Genomic DNA, 12,826 nt, shown 5'->3' on the forward strand with positions numbered 1-12,826 from the left:
ATACAGTTAAAGTGGAATAAAGGCACTAGAATTGTGCAATATGAAAGGATTTCCAGAAGACAGGAGCAGAATTCAAAATGATATTGACAGATTAGAGAGATGGGCCGAAACTAACAAAATGAAGTTCAGCAGGAACAAATGCAAAATACTTCACTTCGGCAGAAAAAATGGAAATCAAAGATACAGAATGGGGGACGCCTGGCTTGACAGCAGTATGTGTGAAAAAGACCTTGGAGTCCTCGTGGACAACAAGTTAAATATGAGCCTACAATGTGATGCGGCAGCTAAAAAAGCCAATGGGATTCTGGCCTGCATCAATAGGGGAATAGCGTCTAGATCCAGGGAAGTCATGCTCCCCCTCTATTCTGCCTTGGTCAGACCACACCTGGAATACTGTGTCCAATTCTGGGCACCGCAGTTGAAGGGAGATGTTGACAAGCTGGAAAGCGTCCAGAGGAGGGCGACTAAAATGATTAAGGGTCTAGAGAACAAGCCCTATGAGGAGCGGCTTAAAGAGCTGGGCATGTTTAGCCTGCAAAAGAGAAGGCTGAGAGGAGACATGATAGCCATGTACAAATACGTGAAGGGAAGTCATAGGGAGGGGGGGCAAGCTTGTTTTCTGCTGCCCTGCAGACTAGGACACGGAACAATGACTTTAAACTGCAGGAAAGGATATTCCACCTGAACATCAGGAAGAACTCACAGTGAGGGCTGTTCGGCAGTGGAACTCTCTCCCTCGGACTGTGGTGGAGGCTCCTTCTTTGGAGGCTTTTAAGCAGAGGCTGGATGGCCATCTGTCGGGGATGCTTTGAATGCGATTTCCTGCTTCTTAGCGGGGGGTTGGACTGGATGGCCCATGAGGTCTCTTCCAACTCTACTATTCTATGATTCTATGATATAGGGTCTCTTTCTCTGTCTCTCCCTGATGCTTTTCCCAATGTAATTTTGCAATGAAACAATTTAACATTACTATATATTCTAATCACTCTGTTCTGTTCTGTTGCAGCAATCTTTACTTACTTTAACATTTTAGCAGGAAACCTAGAAGCTCATCACATTAATATTTCCCTCGGTTTTCTCTCAGTTTTTACATTATAGCAAAATGGAGTCCCACAGAGACAATCCCTTGATGCATGATGGCCTCCTGTGAGAATCCGTCCTGCCAGGGTGCTACAATTGAGAGAAGACTCCATTTTCAGATGTTACCCGACTTCTGATTCCAGAAAGTGGGTGAGAGGGAAAACAAAGGGAAGCAGAAAGAAGATGAGAAAAGGCCGTGGGATGGCTGGCCATCCCCAAAGATGGACCTTGCCATGAAAGAATGGGGTAAAACCCTTTCCCCATTCTTCCCAACACTTTCCCCCACTTTCCTTCACTTCCCTCCTGACCATTTGAAGAAGTCCCCAACTAGGCTGTAGCAGCAGAGAAATGCATCAAATGTGAAGGTCACCTTCTTCTGAAGAAAGGGTCACATTTGAGTAAATGAGACCAGAATGGGAAAATTATCGGCAAAACACAACCTGTGAGCATTTGTCACCCAGTCCACAAGTTCTTTTGGTAGGTCCAGCTCTTTACCACCTGGTGCTGTGCCTATTTCCAACCAGTGATCTAAAATAAGAACATTTCTCCAGGACTGCAGAATGAAATAATGATCTTCTTCTTTTTAAAGCTAAAGTGTCCATATTTATATTTAAAAGAAAATAAATAAATCTGAACAAATGGCGATATAAAAATGCAAAAGTACTTGGCAAAGAAACACACCAAAAAGCAAAAGCAAAAAGCATTAGCACTGGCATTAAACACTTCTAATAACATCACTAGGTTAGAAGCAGCTGACATTGGAAATGCTCTAACAAAGAACTGCCAAAAACTGTTAAAGTTAAATAATAATAGTAGTAGTAGTAGTAGTAATGATGATGATCTTCTTGCTGTACAGAAAACTTATGTGGAACTGAATTGTGTTTTGTGTTCTTGGTGGTGAGGTGTCCAAATTAATAAGAATTACAACTGGCAACCACTTTCCAATTTTGTTTTGGTCTCTGATTTGACAACAATTCCCCATCATCTTTAATACAAAATCTGCTTTTAGAAGGCATTCGCTTATTTCATTTTACTTATTTATTGAATTTATAACCCATATTTCTCACAAAGTGAGAGCCAAGACTGGATCTACACTGCCATATAATGCAGTTTGGAACTGCATTAAACTGCAGTATAGGGGTCTACACTGTAATTCAGATTCAAACTGCATTCTATGGCAATGTAGATCCAGCCCAAGGCTATAAATAAGTGAAAAACAACCTACACATAATGAGTATCAGCTATATTCAGAATGTATTAATAATCAGGCTTGTATAATTTTGCAGACCTTTTCCAACTATGGAATCCCTATATAGACAGTTCCCAAATTACAAACATCCGACTTACAAGTGACTCATAGTTAGAACGGGGGTGAGACAACAGGATGTGAGTGAAATCTACGCCTCGGAAGGGAAAGTCAATCCTGGAAGATTTATCATAGCAAGGAGGTATCTGTACTGAAGCTTTCTCACCAATCCTTGTTTCCAGAAGCCAAATTTTCCAAAATCCAATTATCACAAAGACAAAAAGTGAGGCAAAACCTTCTGAACAGGAGCACAGACAAAAAACTAAACATCACATATGTATTTCTGACTGGAGTTATACTTTAAAAATGTACTTGTTTTGACTTGTATACAAATTCAACTTAAGAACAAACCTACAGAACCTATTTTGTGCGTAACTTTGGGACTGCCTGTATTTCATAATACAGGTAGCACAGGGCCCATAAAAATGTTGAACAAATTGCCTGATATAAAATGCCTACATTATGAAAACCACTGTTATTTTGCAACAGTTAATGAGGATAATGACTAATATATTCAGAGGAGATGTGACAGCTGTCTGTATATTTTAGGAGTATATATTTTTAGCTGCCAGTTACTCTTCATCCAAATGCATTAGCTAGGAATTTCAGCAGAAGCAGTACAAAGAATTGGAAAGAGATTGGAGTGAGAATATGTACAGCTTCTCCTTTGGTTATGCCATTTTTGCTTAATATTCAAAACCACCGCTATATCTCAGTTAAAGAGACAGCAAGAAGACAAATTGCTATTGTTCATTTTCAAAAGAAGAGAACCTAAAGTTGTACACTGTAACTGCTAAAGCATAGAACTTTTTTTTTTTTGCTTCTTTGTTTTAAGTCATTTAATAACGTGTTGACCAAGGAGAGCTTATAATAGTTAAGGAATACAGTCTGTTGCTTTTCCTCTCAATCTCCAAAGATATTCAAGACAAACTCGGATTTAAACAAAAAAACAAGAAGTCGACCCATTAAATCTTAACAGATGTTTCACAAGTTTAGAAGATTAAGAGAGATTTCAGCATGAAAAATCAAAGAAAATATTCTATGACCTTTTTTTTAAAGGATAAAATACAAAGCTCTAAATAAACCAAAAGTCCACTTTGACAGCTGCATCTGACTGAATTGATGAGGTGCTATTGATGTTTGGATTAAACTATGGCTCTGTGATCAAATACTCAAACATAGGATAAAAGAGGAATATATTCTTTAATCCTGCCAACTAATTTTGTGAAGGCAACAGTTACAGCAAACCACACTTAAAAAACAATGTCGAAAACCATTCAGTCTTTCCTTATTGACAACACTGTTTTTATTTCATCAATTCACCAAGTATGGTATCAGTACTTAAATACTAACATGAGGAAATCTATACAAGGTACAGAGCTCCAAATATATAAATCACTGAAAAAGATGGAAAGTTATTAAAGGCAAGATCAATAGAGTTTCATTTTGAAAAGGCAGAAAGAAGCTTTACAAGAATATAGCAATAGAAAGAAAGATAGATTTTTTGGGGGCATGTACCCCAGAAGTACCATTTAGGACTAAATGCTTGCAGGAAGCTTGGAAAAGTTACCTTTTTTGACCTAACATTGGGTCTCTGGATAAAAATAAAGTATAAAGTATAAATAAATAATACAATATGACGTGAATCAAGGTGCACACGAAGGTGTTAGTGGACGAATTTAACTATACATGCATTTTAAATTTTATAATTCATGGTTTAATTGAGTCTAATTAGAGTTTTAATTGATGTGGTACTGTTTTATTATTTATTGATATGTCATTGTTTTATTGAATGTATTTTGGGCAATGTAATTTGCCGACTGTTATAAGCCACCCTAAGTCCCTCCGGGTGAGAAGGGTGGGGTAAAAATGATGTAAATAAAATAAATAATAAATAAATGCTGACTGGGGAGTTCTGAGGGCTGTGATCCAAAAAAGTAATTGTTCCAGCATATGTACTTGCATAAACCAATGCCTTCTCAGCTGCCCATCCTTCACTTTTGTAGCATGGACCTGGCTTCACAAATCTTTGGCAATACCATACTTTCCAACTATGCCAACTGGGCATAGTCCTAGGTAACCCTCTGTCATGCCACCTTTATAAATGCTTTCACCGTCACTCAGTTTCTTTCTCCTCCTCTCACTTTCCCTCCTTTGCCTTCAGCTTATTTCATTTGTTACAAACTGAGTTGAAGGTCCAGGTTTACTTTGTATTTAATTAACTCAAGAGGAAGGAGAGAAGTAGGCAGAAATCTTGCCCTTCTGTTATCAACCCCGCCCCCAACAAAAGATTTATAGTTCACTAAGACACTACAAGCAAATATATTATTATTTTCTTTTTAATAAAAACATTTTCTAGGATTCCAGAGCTGTAAAATTTCAAAGCTTTAAGAGATCAGGAATGGGCCTAGCAGCAGTTGTGTCTTACAAACTCTATCAATTCTAAACCCCTTCAATAAATTGTATCAATTTGATCATTTTGTGTCATTTGTATCTTTCCTATACTGTGTACTATATCAATTTTTAGATAGAGAGTATAAACTATCTTATAAACATATGTATCAAAATGTAACTTGAAGGCAACCACCTCTCCATGACCCATGGCCAAGGTTCCTCCAGCCATTTTCCAAGCCAGATAACTCCATCAGATCCATTGTGTAGATGTGTAGACAGATGATCCTATTTCTAACAACAGAAGCTCAGGATATTTGTTCATTTAACCTGAAGCTGAGAGTCTGCTGCTCCTGCGGAAGAGAAGGTTTAAGAGATGTGTATACATTAACTTTCTATACTAACAGCCAAGTTTTTGATTTTCCAAGATCATCACCTTTGTCTTTTGAGTCTTGCACCATTTCTCTCGCACAGAACTGGACACTTGAGTTAATAAAAAACTGATCGACATATCTGCACCATTGTTTCCTCTTGGACCTCTCAATATGACTCTCCATAGCATGGTGAATTGAGGTTCCACATATAACTTGAAAGTGTACACCTTTCTTGAGTAGCATTGAAGGTCCAAAAAGCCTGCTCAAAATTCTGCAAATGTATCTCCCTGGGGACAAAGAGCCGGAACAAATGAGATTGTAAAACAACAGCAGTAAACAGCTAATCATATGTGTACTCTAGGTACTGGCTAGAATTTTGAAAATTTAGTATCAAGAAAATCAGAGCAATTCCTATAGTCTCAGAGCCTTTTGAAAATGGAAGTATAATGGAAAGGAAACAAAGAGGGCATGACAGGCTTTCTTAGGCAAGTCATCCTTTTAAAAAAATTAATTTGATTTCAGAAGTTGTATATTATTACAAAACAGGAGGAGGAAACATGCCAGGAAAAAGCATACTACATTTGACATGGCAAAAAATAGGAGAGATTCAGGATTTTATAAAAGTTACCCATGACAGTATCTGCCCAAGCGTTGCTGAGTGAAATAGGTAGACAATGTTGTTACATTCCATGCGTCTGAAGAAGTAAACTACACTGTAGAATTAATGAAATTTCATACCACTTTAACTGCCATGACTCAGTGCTATGGAGTCCTGAGAGTTATAGTTTGATGAGGCTACAGCTTTCTTTGGCAGAGAAGGCAAAAGACCATGTAAAACTACAACTCCTGGGATTCCATAGCATTGAGTCATGGCAGTTAAAATTATGCAGTATAGATAGAATCATAGAATCATAGAGTTGGAAGAGACCTCGTGGGTCATCCAGTCCAGCTCCCTGCCAAGAAGGAGGAAAATCGCATTCAAAGCACCCCCGACAGATGGTCATCCTGTCTCTGTTTAAAAGCCTCCAAAGAAGGAGCCTCCACCACAGTCTGGGCAGAGAGTTACACTGCTGAACAGCTCTCACAACGAGGAAGTTCTTCCTAATGTTCAGGTGGAATCTCCTTTCCTGTAATTTGAAGCCATTGTTCTTCGTCCTAGTCTCCAGGGCAGGAGAAAACAAGCTTGCTCCCTCCTCCCCATTTGAGTAACTTCCAGGTAAACAGAATGAGGGGTCAGCTGACAATGGACCCCAAAATGGTATGCCTTTTGGCCGAATTACACACCTCTACTATCTGTGAACAAGCTTAATCTTGAGTTCCTTTGTAATACATAGGATTCTTCCCTACATTTGTTTTCACAAAAAGATCTCAGCCTCTTTACTACCGCACTACAAAATCATTCAATGTGTTGTGTCCACATATTGCTTTTGAGGAGCTGGTAGTTGTCACCACCAGGGCTAGATTCCCACGGACATTAATTGATAAAACAGTTGGGGAAAGGCTTTATAAGGCCAGTTCTTTCTATTGTTTCTTGATCATCACTTTAAAGAACCTTCCAGTGTATGGGTTTGGTTATTAACGTGCCCAAACATTTAAATCTTATAGTAATAGTTTTTATAATAGGGAAGACCATGTTTAAAGGCGAGATGGTTGATGAGCTAATATTGGTAATAAGGTTTATTTTCTATTTGAATGCTTCCATAAGGAATGGATCATACAAACCAGCTTTTTTGCCTTTATGCACATCCTCATTTACTTGCCTTTATGTTTCTTTATAGTTCATTGAGTTTGACTTAATTCTGGAAAGAAGCAAAATATAAGCAGCATCCAAGTAAATACTAACAAGATCAGGCTTAAAACGCTCCGTATTTTGTCATCCTCGTGGGAATGATACAGAGGATATTTGAAACAGAAGAACTGGTTTGGCTTTAGTGGAGAGTTTTGTCAGGTCTTACAAACAACAGTCTTATAATTAAAATATATCTGCTAAGATGGCAAAAATGAATAATGTTTTTTGCATTACTAGGTAGTGCTGCTCTATGCAATTTTCTACAACTGGGGAAAAGACAGCATGCAAACAAAGAGGTATTTTTGCCATTATGTTTTAGCTTAGGCAACTCTGATGTTTTTAATTTGTGGGTTGCTATGGTAGGGATTTTACAAACAAACTGAAAGAAATTGCAGATCAGTACTTCAAGTAACTGTCAAAAAAATTCTTCACCACAATACTGGGAATGGGGTCTAATTATTCTGTAAACACACTTTGATTTGTTTATGTCAGTGTCAAATTAACTTCAAATATATAGCAACAGTTACTGATTTGATATGGTATACAATACTGCCAGGGCTGGTTGCATTGTTGTGTGTGTGTTGGCACGCAAGGTAACCTATGTGGTTTGCAAAGTTCAGAAAGTGTTTCCGCAGAACATAGTGAATATTAAATAGAAAAGCACATATGCATTTTATTTAAAAGCATGTGATTTCCAAAAAATTGTACTGTAATCCAACATATTTTTGGCTGTTTTCCCTCTTTCCCCCTCCTTTTCCTTCTACAGTAGAAGATGGAATAACTTTTTAGAGAGGATTAATAACTCATACCTTCTAGGGAAAAAAGACTGTGGGCACAGAACTTAAATTTGAGCCTCCTTCTGGCTTTTTATCAGCATCACTTGGCATTCAAAAAGGGAGAACTCAGTTGATTAACAACAGTCTCAAACAACTGGGAAATAATCGTGTTTCCATAGCCTCAAGCATTCCCATTTTCCAACGTTCTTGAGCTCTACTAAAGCATATTGCTTATTGCCCTGAATTAAAGGATTGATTCATATAACCAGGAGCTATGCAGTAGCTGCATAAACGCTCACTATCCTTATGCTAATAGTAAGAGGAGGAACAATAAAATGTGATTTAAGAAAGTCCTTCTAAGCCATCAACATCATAGAATCATAGAATCATAGAGTTGGAAGAGGCCTCATGGGCCATCCAGTCCAACCCCCTGCCAAGAAGCAGGAAATCGCTTTCAAGTCACATCCCTGGACAATGAACACTATGAAGTTCAGGGACTAGTTTTCTGCTTGTGGAACCTCCTCCAAGTAAGGGAACACATAAACCAAAAATACTCCTTCCCTTCTGTTCTCATGTTACAGTGTAGGAGGGGACTTATAAAGGATGTCAAGGGCAAACTATTGCTTTTTGGGAGTTTCAGGAGAGGAAATGTACCCTTTTTTGGACAGAAAAAAGACAGCCCAGGAAGGTTAAAGTTCAAAGCGAAAATTAAAGTTGAGAGGCATTTGAAAACCATAGATGTCAGTCCAGATGATGGGGTTTGCTGCATTTGGAATACAAGGAGAAAGAGGAAAGAGCCCACAAAATTTGACAGTACAGACTGTCACCAAGTTACAAACAAGATAGGTTCTATAGGTTTATTCTTAAATTGAATTTGTATGTAACTCTAGACAGGCACATTTTAAGTGTAACTTCAGCCAAAAATGTATATATATTAGCTTTGGATAGCATAGGGGTTAACACCCCTGTGGTGTTTATTTTGCTCTTTGTGCCCCTGTTCAGAAGATTTCACCCCACTTTCTGTCTCTGTGATAACTGGATTTCAAAAAATGTTGATTGTTGTGGTTGTGGGCATAAGGATTGGTGATAAAGCTTCAGTGGAGACACCTCTTCCCCATGATTACTCTTTCAGGAGTGAATTTCCCTTCTGAGGGGTAGATTTCTCCTACTACCTGTTGTCTCACCCCTGCTCTTAACTATGTGTTGTTTGTAAGTCGGATGTTTGTAACTCGGGGACTGCCTGTATATTGAACCCAACCACTTACAATTAATGGATTATTACCACCAAAAACATTCCAGAAGCTGTAGCCAGACTAAATTAATAAGCCAATTTATTATCCAGAAAATAGTTGAATGGGACTACAACAACACCACCACCAAAAAAGAGCACAATTAAGATTTTATCATTGTAGTCTGATATCTTTCTGAATCACAACACAAAGAGGAAAATTGGTGAGATGCTGTTTGTACAAATGTTCTCCACACCATTGCTGGCCCCTATCTCTCTGACTTCAATCTGCCCTGATCTGTGGGCTCCAAATGATGTATTGATTGCAAAACTAGAATGGTGCACACTAGAAAACCAAGTTGTTTTTCAACACCTTTTGAACAGCCTCTGAGTGGATCAGCCACATCCACTATTATTGGAAAAGAAAGACAGATCCCTAGAAAGAAATAGCATCACATTGCCCATAGCCTTGCTGGCAGGGTCAGTACAAATTACTGTACTGAGATTTAAAAACCCCACATAACAGGTAAGGACTTTTATTTCTGCACCTTCTGTACAGTTAATTCGTAACTGACAGGATCTGACAAGCATCCCACTGGATAAAAATTACTTCCACTCATGTGCTTCCATCCCCCTGAGAATATGAAGGCTACCAGCAGGTGAAATGTTACTAAGATCTTTATGCCTGAAGATGCAATTGAAAGAAGTAGATGCATTCAGAAAATAGGATATGGAAGGAATGAGAAGTTGTCACATCTGCCTTGTGCAGGTTTATGCCATAGAGGCTTCATTTTTCATTACTTATAGCTCTGATCAAGCAAATTGGAAAAATTCTTAAATTGCACAACCTTATAATGTACCTTTTGATACTGTTTCTGAATTTGTCATTGATGTCTTGTGAATAAGAAGATGGGGAGGTTTAAGTGCAACAAAACATATGCAGTCCATTTCTTCCATTTTGAGCATGAGTGAGCTCTGCAGGTCAAGGGGGGTATGTATAATAAACATTTGGAGCAGTATACACCTCCCTGTGTTATTTGGGGAAATCCCAAAAGTATACTCCATGACATAATGAGCCTTCATGACATCCTAAGGTAAATTCCAGTGTGCATGAACAAAAAACATCATACATTGACACCCTTTCAGTCTAGGCTCATAAAGTAGTAGGGTTGTCATTTTCTTATGGGTAGTTTCCATGGTTGAATTAACATATGCATGTTAAACCAGATGGAAGGAGTATAGAATCATAGATTTGGAATAGACCATAAGAGCCATCCAGTCCAAGTCCCTGACCTGTAGGAACACACAATCAAAGCACTCCGAAAAGTTTATCCCTATTTCAAAACCTCCAGAGGAGATTTCACCATACTCCAAGGCAGTATAGACCATGATGATATTACATACTATGCTGCTGGTACTGGTAAGGTGAGATTGTTCCCCTGTAGTTGTTTGATTGCATGGGATTCTAGCCATCTAGTTACATTTGTGTGATAGGAACTTCATCCATAAGGGGAAAGCAAGCATGTTCTCCACTCAAAAAAAATACAAACCAGGCCTTAAATCCTGCACTGTATGTCCAGGGAGGATGAAATGTTCAGCAGTTGGTTTTTGGCTATTGCCACTTGTAATGTCTGGTTTTTGTCCACTTATCCTCTTGCACAGAGACTATCCTGTTTCTCGATTGTAAAATACAGTGGGCCATTGCTGGCATATGTCACACTGGAGGAAGAACAACGGAACGTACCACTGATGTTGTGATCTATGTTATTGGCCCCTGTAATATTGCTCCCAAAGTAGATGTAGGGACAAAGTTGGCATCTGAGTTTGTGGCCAGATCTTATCCCAGTATCCATGTTATGCATCCTGTTGTTAGTGAGTAGGTGATTAAGATTTGAAGTCTGTCTATAGGCCAATAAAGGCTTGATTCCTAGAGCTTGGTGAGAGGCCAGTTTGTAAGTGGTGACAATTCCCTCATCACACAGGGGAAGCATCACCAAAGTGTTACTAAAGTGTGACCAGAAAAACAGCATTGAGAAGAACCTGAGCAATGATGAGATATCTCCCTTCGAAGAGAGGATGTTGATGGAGGCCATTTCAGAGCTGAAGGCATCCACCAGGAAGGGTGAAGACTTCACCAAGAGCATGAAGTAAGGTGGCCAAGTGGGTCACAAGCCCCCTTAATTTATTTTAAGGTGCATCATGTCACTTTAAAGCAGTGATTCTCAACCTGGGGTCCCCAGATGTTTTTGGCCTTCAACAGCTGGTGGGCCAAAACATCTGGGGACCCACAAGTGGAGAACCACTGCTTTAAAGGCATACAGAAGATGGAAGCCTTCCTGTGTTAAGAAGGAGGCGTCCTACAACACTTCTACTCCAGCTGGGGGTGGGGTTTTAACAGGAAGTCCAGCAATTTTGTGTGGTAAGCAGCAGGCCCATCCATCACTGGACTGTCCCTTTAGCATCCTAGGACACTAAAAAGGTAAGTGTGATGAGGTCCCTATTCTCCAGACTTGCTTTGTAGCTCAAGGATGATGCATTTGAATGGCCTCAACTAGGGGCTGTAGGTGACAACTAGGTGTCTTCTGTCATTATGGTCTGTCTAGTACAGTGGTTATCAACCTGGGGTCCCCAGATGTTTTTGGCCTTCAACTCCCAGAAATCCTAACAGCTGGTAAACTGGCTGGGATTTCTAGGAGTTGTAGGCCAAAAACATCTGGGGACCCCAGGTTGAAAACCACTGTTCTAGTAGATGGTTCCTTGCTATTAATCTTGCCTTGTTGATTTATTTGCCCCCTTCAAGCAGGATCATGTTACTTTAAGAGATGTGTGGAGGTGAGTGTTGCACCCATGTGCATCTTTTCCTGCTATAATAGCCGTGTGAGCAAGAATGCTCTATCATATGGAGTCTACGTGGTGAAATTCTCCCTTCTCTCTGGTTTTTAAAGCAAAGCACCCTAGGGTATACCACAGGAACATTAACTCTTTCCCACTACTCCCAGAAACCAGGACCAGGTGATAGTCAATTTTCAGTTTCAGTTCTTATAGTTGTCTCTACAGTCACCTACAGCCAGGTGTGCTCTACACACATTTTTGTGGAGGATAGGAGACTGGGCTTAGGCAGAACTACATGCAACTACATTTCTCATATCTATTCTCACACAAATCAGCCTGGCTAATTTTCTTCTTTCTCTGAGTGAATTTGGAATATAACTCAGTGTTCTCTGCCATCATTTGAGCAGCTACATCATGTATTCTGGACCACATTTGTCCCTTGTGTGGGTCTATTAAGTCAATGGCATGGCATTAGGACTGTGGGTAGTTTGCTTGAGTTTATTCCTGCATTTGATACTCAAGGCAGCATTTATATCCAAAGCAATATGTCTCTTATTACAAACATAAGTCTTAGTAACAGTCTAACCCATGGAGCACATAGGCCATTTTAAACCTATAAAATATAAAGAATCTATTCGCGTTTCCCTGGAAGGCAATGGCAAAAAAAGAAAAATCCCCATAAACTTAATGGGAGGAGAATCAGACCCCTGCACTACTGGCCCTTCAAGGGAAAGCAGCGAGAGGTAATATTCCCTATCTTGATGACTCACCCATTTTGGCAGTACATAACATTTTATGAAACAGAGAATCACTTTCCCTAAGCAATTACTATTTCAAGAGAGCAGCTCAGACACCGGAAGGCTTTTGCATTTTGTAGCCCACACAGCCAAGATCAGCTACATCTCTGGGACAACTGCTCAGTCCTAAGCCATTAGAAATAATTTAAATTTGAAAAATGAAGATGTCCAAGAGTTCAAGACAGAATATCCACTTCCTTCTTTTTTCTTCCTCTGTCATTAGGTGCTTGATTGTTCTTCTAAGATCAATAGT

Source organism: Anolis carolinensis, chromosome 1 (genome assembly GCF_035594765.1).
Source record: "Anolis carolinensis isolate JA03-04 chromosome 1, rAnoCar3.1.pri, whole genome shotgun sequence".
Classification (NCBI taxonomy): Eukaryota; Metazoa; Chordata; class Lepidosauria; order Squamata; family Dactyloidae; genus Anolis; species Anolis carolinensis.